This window comes from Schistocerca cancellata, chromosome 2 (genome assembly GCF_023864275.1).
Source record: "Schistocerca cancellata isolate TAMUIC-IGC-003103 chromosome 2, iqSchCanc2.1, whole genome shotgun sequence".
Lineage (NCBI taxonomy): Eukaryota > Metazoa > Arthropoda > Insecta > Orthoptera > Acrididae > Schistocerca > Schistocerca cancellata.
This window is the reverse complement of record NC_064627.1, coordinates 569,868,653-569,876,932: the sequence shown is the minus strand read 5'-3', so window position 1 is coordinate 569,876,932 and position 8,280 is coordinate 569,868,653. Positions and strand designations below refer to the sequence as shown.

Genomic DNA, 8,280 nt, shown 5'->3' with positions numbered 1-8,280 from the left:
AAATGGGGGGGGGGGGGGGGGGAAGTGGCGCTTCCTCTAAACTGTTTCCTCGGAGGAAACATCATGTTTCGCGAGTCTTCAAGTGTGCCTTCTAGTAATTGAAACGACCCAATGCGTACGAGAAACCTCGAATAAAGCACCTAAATAATTCGTTAGTCGTGTCTGGTACAATGTATGGCGGTGAAAGCCTCGTAAATCGTCGTTAGGTGTAACCACAAGTAGAGAGCGCTTTTGGGGCGGCTTGCAAAACGTAATACAGCATTATGCCCTTAAGCCAGTTGACGGCGTTCCTTCTGAGGGTGGGAAAGTAAACAGTATCTGGGCGTAGGAATTCGTCCGGTGTGACAGACTACGGCTTTCGCCCCAACAGGAGCAGCAGCAAACATTGTATAAGATATCAGCAACTGCCCATCGCTGCACATGTCAAGCGGTGCGCATCCGAATCAGCGACTGCCGACTGAGCTACCCAGCCACGACTCACAACCAGTCTTCACCGTTCTTTTCCCCACCATCTCGTCTCCTACGTTCCAAACTTCGAAAAAGCTCAATCGGTAGTGCACTTGCCAGCTAAAGGTAAAGATATCGAGTTCGAGTCTCAGCCCGGCACACAATTTTAATCTGCCAGGAAGTTTCATACCACCGCACACTCCATTACAGACTAAAGTTTCGTTCTGAAATCAATATGTCTTTGTGCAGGCATCTTCATTCACTTCTGCTATGAAACGTCCCCTTAGAACAAATTATACAAGACTGTGCTTAAACTGACACACAATGTTTTTAGCGCAACGCAATCTGACTATCAAAGATCCCAGCAAAAGAATGGCCCTGAGTAACATTAAACTATACCTTTCAGAAATCACTTACCTCACAAAAATCTTCGTTACTCGAACTACTGCAATACAGCGAGCGCCACTACTGCCAGCTAAATAAAAGATTCAAACTACGGAAGTCACTAACTACTGATAGGGATAGTTAGCAAATGAAAGATTTTAATAGAGAACAAACACTGTATTTACCTTAATATCATCACAAGTCATAATATATGTAATTTCAAAACTCCGCCATCTCTCTCCTCACATCCACCACTGCTGGCGGCTCACCTCTAACTGCGCAACGCTACGCGCTGTTCACATCCAGCTGCCGCTGCCTAACACTACAATGGCAGACAACAATGCAAACTAGCCACAGACTGCACACAGCACAGCCAGTGATTTTCATACCGAGAGCGCTACGTGGCGGCGGCGTTACCAATATAAGAACCTAAACAGCCTACTTACATAAAGAAAACATAAACAGCCTACTTACATTGCAGACCATGGGATCATGCCACTTGACCCGACGAGGCGAAGGAGGGAGCGTTTCCAGCAGATTACGATGTTTTCACTGACTGCTACGAGTGTCTAGCGTCGTCGTTTGTGGGAGGGAGGCAGTAAACATTTTCGCTATCTGAATCGATGGCTACAGCAAGCCAGGAAGAGGCACATGCTAACTCATCGACCACTTTATGAGTATTGTTGGACAATTACGGACCATTACGATGTTTGACTAATGAAAAGGGCAGAGAAGGTGCAAAGAACACACGATTCCTCTCTAATTCGTTTAGTCAATGTGTAAATGTCTTAGATATCCTCAACAAACTGCAGTGGGAGAATCTACAAAAAGATGTTGTGCATTAATTAGACTTAGACACATATTTCCGAAGGATCACGTGCCTAAGTGAGAGGGCAGAGAAACATATTTCTTTCTTCAACCTTCATGCACTCAGCAAACAGAAAATAAATCTGGAACAATATACACCATCTTCCACACGTCATAGAGTGGCTTGCGTCGTGCGGATGTAAGTGAAGAGGAAGAACAGATCCACATAAGTTTTACGAAGCTCTGACGAGAACTACACAGTGTCAGACGTGGCTTAGAAATTGACGCAAGTGTTGAACACTGGAAAGTGGTTTTTCGCTATACTGACGCATGATGCAGGGTATGATACTCTGATGCACGCCCGTATTACATAATGGATGTCTCGTAAACTCCTCCACTGGCTTGCAAACTGCCTAAAACGATATTTGAAGGTGACGAAGTTACAGCACAGTCTCGTCTCTCATGAACAGATCTTGATACAATTGTTACCATAGATGCGGATGTAAATTGACGGAATGATGATGATATTTGGCAAGTATATTTTCACGAATTCTACAGAAAAAGAACTCCTTTAAATGAACAAATTATAGGGCAGCGATTCAGAAAGTCGAAAATGTCCTGTTTATGTGATAAACGGCACGATACGCTCACCTGAATCTGGAATCTTACGAAGGACAACGTGGTCCTCTGTAATCGCCTAGCAAACACACCTGGATGTCTGCACGCATCTAGTTTCGATCACGTCCGTTACCGAGTGAATAAAAAAGAACAAACAATATATAACCTCAGACATCTGAACAGTATTGCCAACCGCGGGATTCATTTATCACAGGAATGAACACGAAAATAGTTGAAATTAGTACGTCTATAACATTTCACCAACAGGTGACCGTGTTACCCCTCCGGAGCAGCTAACCAGCGATATATAAGGGCTGTCAAAACAAAACGAGAGAGGTGAAAAAACATTAAATAAACTTACCATTTTAAAAGTAATCAACGTAACTGTCAATACGTATGTCCCACTGTCAATGCCCTCAGGAAAGATGTTTGCAGTTACCTACGGAACCATGGTAGTAGCCAGGCGTGCACCTCATCGTCGAGAACAAATCGACGGCCACGAATGTCTTTCTTCAGGGTACCAAAAATATTAGGATGTGTAATGGCTTCCCAGCGAAACTTACGTAGCATACTGGAAACGACTTTAGCAACATGGTGCGTGGGGGAACCACATCTTGCCTAGGTTATGCATCATTTCTCTAGTTTATTTATAGAAACCACATTAAACTGCGCAAAAAATACGATCTCGTTTCCAGAATGACTGTTCTCTGATTTGAACTTGACAGTTTAAAACTGTATGTCGGGCCGGTTCGAGTCCCTATCCGACACACCGTTATTAACTGCCAGGAACTTCGAAATCAGCGCACATTCTGCTACACAGCTACACTCTGGAAACAATCCCTTAGACAGTGGCTAAGTCATTTCTCCGCTATATCCTCTCTTAAAGACGTGCTAGTCTCGAGAGATATGCAGAACTACTGTGATGTTTCGCAGATAGAAGATGAGTGACAGGCGGAAGTAAAGTTTTGAGGGAGGGTCTTGGGTTTCCATAGAATTTCGGCGAGCGCCCCACTTGCATACTGATATAAATGGAAGGTGTCGAATATCTTTAATATTCATTATTTCATATGTGTAGCTTACTGGAAACGACTTTAGCAACATGGTGCGTGGGGGAACCACATCTTGCCTAGGTTATGCATCATTTCTCTAGTTTATTTATAGAAACCACATTAAACTGCGCAAAAAATACGATCTCGTTTCCAGAATGACTTTTCACTCTGCAGCGGACTGTTCCCTGATTTGAACTCGACAGTTTAAAACTGTATGTCGGGCCGGTTCGAGTCCCTATCCGACACACCGTTATTAACTGCCAGGAACTTCGAAATCAGCGCACATTCTGCTACACAGCTACACTCTGGAAACAATCCCTTAGACAGTGGCTAAGTCATTTCTCCGCTATATCCTCTCTTAAAGACGTGCTAGTCTCGAGAGATATGCAGAACTACTGTGATGTTTCGCAGATAGAAGATGAGTGACAGGCGGAAGTAAAGTTTTGAGGGAGGGTCTTGGGTTTCCATAGAATTTCGGCGAGCGCCCCACTTGCATACTGATATAAATGGAAGGTGTCGAAAATCTTTAATATTCATTATTTCATATGTGTAATACGTAGTTTGTTAAAATGTTACATGCCTACGCCGATAGGACAACACTCTATGAGACACTGGCCTCGGTGTTGCTAGACGGTGCCACTTCGCACCCGCGATGCGGAGCATTATTCTTCGGCTCTGTTCCAGACAGAAGCAGATCGCCAAGGAAATCGAAACAAAGCTGACCATCAAATTGGCTGTCCACCACTACTACCATTGTATGCGTCGGGGGAGGAAAATACTAACCCACAAGAGTGCATTTAAATTATTGCATGTCATACAAGGGTTAGGCAACGGCCGTGCCGCAGTGGATACACCGGTTCCCGTGAGATCACCGAAGTTAAGCGCTGTCGGACGTGGTCGGCACTTGGGTGGGTGACCATCCAGCCGCCACGCGCTGTTGCCATTTTTCGGGGTGCACTCAGCCTCGTGATGCCAATTGAGGAGCTACTCGACCGAATAGTAGCGGCTCCGGTCAAAGAAAACCATCACAACGACCGGGAGAGCGGTGTGCTGACCACACGCCCCTCCTATCCGCATCCTTATCTGAGGATGATACGGCGGTCGGTGGGCCACTTGTGGCCTGAAGACGGAGTGCTATACAAGGGTTGGAACTTTTAATAGTGGCAACTATTTATTTACAGCTCGTACAAAATAGATACGTGTTTCAAAGTTTTACTGACCTTCAAAGTCGTCACCAGCATTGTGTATAACCCGTTGCCAGCGATGTGCAAGTCGCAGGATACTCTTAGCAGTGCCAGTTGTGTTGACAGTTCGAACGGCGCACTCTACTGCCCGACGAATTTGTGGCAGTTCTGAAGCGAATGCCGTGAAGTGCTGCCTTCAGTTTAGAAATCTAAGCTGGTCGTAGGCTGTGTTTAAAAATGAACAGCATAGAGACAGAAGTGATGACACTTTCGGCAGGATATGACCATCATTTTGCAGGACAATGCTCAAGCACGTACAGTGCAAGCTGTTACTGATTTGTTTGACTGATAGGGCTGCTAAGTGCTATACCATATACTGCACTCCCCTGACTTAAGCCCTCGTGAGTTCAACTCGATTTCTAAACTAAAGGAAACACTTCACGGCATTCGCTTCGGACCTGCTACAGATTCGTCGGGCAGTAGACCGTGCCTCTCGGACTGTCAACAGAATTGACTCTGCTAAGAGTATCCTACGACTTTCACATCGCTGGCAAAGGGTTATGCACAATGCTGGTGACTACTTTGAAGGTCAGCAAAACTTTGAAACACGTATCTATTTTGCACGAGCTGTAAATAAATAGTTGCCTCTATTAAAGTTCCAACCCTCGTAGCTTTGTTAAACTCAAAGACAATATCGTAAATAAAATAACACAAACCAATGGACATAGAAGACCTTTATTTCTAGCTGTACGTGTGGAATTACTTGTTACCAGCTGGTGGTGCATTGCAATATACAACAGATAACGTGATCAGACTAATGGTTCAAATGGCTCTGAGCACTATGCGACTTAACTTCTGAGGTCACCAGTCGCCTAGAACTTAGAACTAATTAAACCTAACTAACCTAAGGACATCACACACATCCATGCCCGAGGCAGGATTCGAACCTGCGACCGTAGCGGTCACGCGGTTCCAGACTGAAGCGCCTTTAACCGCACGGCCACACCGGCCGGCTGATCAGACTAATCCTTCCTAAACTGAAGGATAGCACTTTTCTTCCACCGACTTCTTCAATTGAAACGAGAATAATCTTCAAGCACTGATTGATTGTTCCGTTCTTATCCGATGTGGCAAAATGTAACAAATCTTTGTTTTCAAGAGAGAATAGCGTTCTCGCGCTTGTATACAGCAGAGGACACTTAATGGTAAAATGAAATCGTTATTTATGTGTTACGAACAATCTCAAGTACCGACAGATATTGGTTGCGACATGGATGATAGGTACATTTTTCTGTATTGGTATCGGACTAGATAGCAGCGTATGTCTGAAGCAGATACGCCTGCAATGTGAAAAGCATTTTTGTTTTATTCCCGTTATCACACAAGGCAGAAAGAGAAATAATAAGTCACAGTGCTGAGTTTTTGTGGCTCATGCGAGTAGGAAACGGGAAATATAAACGTTTTGCCCAAACGCGAAATCTAATAAAGAAATCTTATGATATAGTCGTATTGAGACTATTCCTATACATACCACGCTCTGCATGTCTATTGTAATGAATTGTTAACATGACTCTGTACAGTAGTTACTCAGATATTTCACAGCTTATGTACAAAACATGGTAACAACTTCGAGCAGCTACTAAGGTGCGCGGTACTAATTTCGCCGAAAACCATCACAACAAAAGGTAGTGAACTGCTATTCCGATACTGTTAAGGTTTAAATCTGAACGATAAAATGTTACTGGACCATCAGCGTATAAATGTAGTATCTCTGTGAGTACAAGAATGATAGAAATCACATTGACGTTCACACCTGTCGTACGCTACCATTCTATGGTTTTCCTGATCGGTCATATGAGAAATAGAGCCACACAGAATTGTGTCGATCTCATTCACACCTGCTAATTATTGCCGAGTTTTAATAGGGACAAAGATAGGTGACAACGGTTGCCGCCAGCCCGTACAATCACAGCAGTATTATCACCGCGAGCTACACCAAAAACACAACACATTATTGTGTCTAATATGGTGTAGGAAAACTGCTGGCATTAAAACACCTTCCAGCCGTCTAGTAATGGATAAATGCGGGTCTTGTATGGTTTTCAAGGGAATTTCATACCATTCCCACTGCAAAGTAGTGGCAAGTCCAGGTAGGATGATGGAGGCGGATAGTGATCACTGACCTTTTTCTACAAAACAGACCACAGAGGCTCAATTATATTGAGGTCTGGTGGCTGTGCTGTCCATTTCTCTGCTTATGGAACTAGGTCTGTGTTCTTTTTAGTCCTGATAGGGTTGGCGAAAAAAAAATGCCTCTGAGCGAAAAAAAAATGCCTTATCTTCTGAGGTCATTAGTCCCCTAGAACTTAGAACTACTTAAACCTAACTAACCTAAGGACATCACACACATCCATGCCCGAGGCAGGATTCTAACCTGCGATCGTAGCGGTCGCGCGGTTAAAGACTGTAGCGAGGGTTGGCGAGTGCGAAATTCAGTTCTGTAGTCACTTTTGCAGCTGTTGCCCTTCTACGTTATCTACAGTGACGATCACTCAAAACATACTTTCGTCCGCTTTTTGAATTAGCGGAGTATGTTTCTACGATTTCTCTGTATGCGGTACAAATATTAGATACGATGCAACTTGAAACACCAAACACTTCTGCTACCTTTGTTGCAGAAGCACTTGCCATACACCAACAATTTGACCAAGCTGAATTCATTTGGCTCCGACATAATGCAGCACACAGAACACTGTTCTGTCATCTGCTGACACCTTTAACGTTTTGAGGGCACTGCACAGGTGCCATTCGTGGTCAAATACAACAACGCAACCTGCAGGCTTGAGTAACATTTGCATTTATGTACAAACATGCATTTATCGCCGTATTTCCACATTTTAGTTCACCCCTGTATATCTCCGTATCGGTAAAACTTCGTGATGACAAAGCAAAGTGGAGCGTTGCAAATCCTGTACCAGCTGTCCATAGCGCTACTTCCTGTACTCCCAGTTGTCAAAAATTACACACTAAGAAGAAAAATAATTACAGGCGACATTTTTTATCTGTTTCACCCTTGTGCGGAAACCAGAGTGCCGCCCAGAGTGGCCGAGCGGTTGTAGGTGCTACAGCCTGGAACCGCGCGACCGCTACGCTCGCAGGTTCGAATCCTGCCTCGGGCATGGATGTTTGTGATGTCCTTAGGTTAGTTAGGTTTGAGTAGTTCTAAGTTCTAGGGGACTGATGACCTCAGAAGTTAAGTCCCATAGTGCTCAGAGCCATTTTCTGAAACCAGAGTCCCACTGGTATCGTCACTGTTATTTGCATGCTTCTCGAATGTAGGGTGAAGTCTCCACAGGCGACATTAGATGATGTTTCCAGTACCTGTACCCGACCGCACAGAACAGTGTGTCGGAAACTGTTAAGCATTCTGTGCGCTGTTCACCCTGCCTGCATGGTAAGCGAGTGCCCTTCTGGCGAGCACTTCATTCTTCTCTTCAACACAGCGCTTTATTCATGAGGGTTCCAATTCCAGCTGGCAGCGTTTCATGTACACGTCCTTGATCACTGCAGTTCCTTCACTTCGGTGGTATTTTACATATTTCGACGCGGTTAGAAGTAAGTTCACAGAAGTTCCCTTGACGAAGTGTATCCAGTGACCTGAGTTAATCTACTGGATTCAGCAACGTCTACACTTACTTCTTGAACTTACACCGTTATGCTTTATGGTTCACATCACGCAGCTTCAAATGTCTGAATGAAAACGTTTCACTCCATTAATACTTTACTGCTGC

The 8,280-nt window shown here is 44.3% G+C and overlaps 1 pseudogene; it reads left to right on the top strand.

The window, feature by feature from the left end:
* The first annotated feature begins 4,131 nt into the window (after positions 1-4,131).
* On the top strand, positions 4,132-4,248 carry LOC126163391 (5S ribosomal RNA; annotated as a pseudogene).
* Positions 4,249-8,280: the final 4,032 nt, after the last annotated feature.